The 1,212-nt window shown below is 43.5% G+C and overlaps 1 protein-coding gene across 1 annotated transcript in view; it reads left to right on the top strand.

Moving 5' to 3' along the window:
• The first annotated feature begins 380 nt into the window (after positions 1 to 380).
• The window catches only part of LOC101846955 (activin receptor type-1), a 63,470-nt gene continuing 62,638 nt past the window's right edge, over positions 381 to 1,212 (top strand). Inside the window, exon 1 of the mRNA XM_005096424.3 lies at positions 381 to 504. The gene's annotated coding sequence lies outside the window, so the exon portion shown is untranslated. The remainder of the gene's footprint in view (positions 505 to 1,212) is intronic.

Genomic DNA, 1,212 nt, shown 5'->3' with positions numbered 1-1,212 from the left:
TACTCTCATTACAATAGTATTGTAGTGTGATTACTATTGTCGTTGTAGCAGCAGCAGCAGCAGCAGCAGCAGCAGCAGCACGTTTCATTGGAATGGCTAAAACTTGTTTGTGGACACGGAAAACCCATATATGACTGAAAGAAACTAAGATATTGCATATTTAGATCTGCAGCCCGCCGCCCCGGGCTGTGTCCAACGAATAAAACTCACAACCACCAACTTGAACACCCGAAAGCTATGTTTGTTCAGCGGCGGATGCACAATGGCGCCTCGGCGTTACGGTGTGCAAGGAAATTGTAGACAGAGTTAATTTGTACGGCAAAGCTCGAGGCGCGGGGGCTGAATTAGTTGGACTCGAGCCTGCGACACGCGCGGCACGGAGAAAAGTGTTGTTTTACATTCTGTTACCCGAGACACTTCCCTCAATATTGTACCTGTAACTTAGTCTAGTGGGCCGACAGGGTTCAATACCAAGGTCTATTCTTGGACAGCGAGTGACAAGCGGTGAGTTGATGTGTTTAGATAGTTACTCCAAGTTTCTAACGGTGTTCATTTATGTAGTTATATTCTGTGGGTGATTGAAGGGCGCCGCTGGTAGGTTCTACTTCTAATTTTCCCTTTGTTGTTTCTGTCTGCATTTCTGACTATTCCCCAGCACTAAATAACTGTTGTCGTGTTGGTGTGTTCCTTTTTACTCAAACAAACATACAAGCATGTAGCCAGTTTCTGATATATGTGGCATAAAGTCATTATATATGAATTTGTGGAAGAGAGAACAGGAACGACAAAACAAAACAAAACAAGACCCCCAAAAAAACCTTTTCAGCTCAAGCTTGCCCATATTCCGTGTTGAACTCATGTGTATAATATTATCTTCATTTGGTTGTGAAATGTAGACGTGGGTAAGCTGTTCACTATTGTCTCACCTGCTGAATTGCCCTCTTTCTCCCTAATTTCTCTTTATGTTTTTTTTTTTTGGTCAAATAATCTTTTGTTGTCTATCCGTGCGTCTGACTGTCTGTCTGTTAATTTGCTTGTTTATCCGCCTGTTATCAAATGTTTGACGAATTTGGCTACTGGGATAGAAAAGGGGGGAAAGGTTGGCAGTGCTTAAGAAAAGACATAACACACACACACATGCGCCCCCCCCCCACACACACAAACCCACACTTACAGTGACAGTGACAGAGAGAGTGAGTGAGAGAGAGAGAG

This window comes from Aplysia californica, unplaced genomic scaffold (assembly GCF_000002075.1).
Source record: "Aplysia californica isolate F4 #8 unplaced genomic scaffold, AplCal3.0 scaffold00128, whole genome shotgun sequence".
Lineage (NCBI taxonomy): Eukaryota > Metazoa > Mollusca > Gastropoda > Aplysiida > Aplysiidae > Aplysia > Aplysia californica.
Note: the sequence above shows the minus strand (reverse complement) of the source record. Positions and strands in the feature narration are given on the sequence as shown.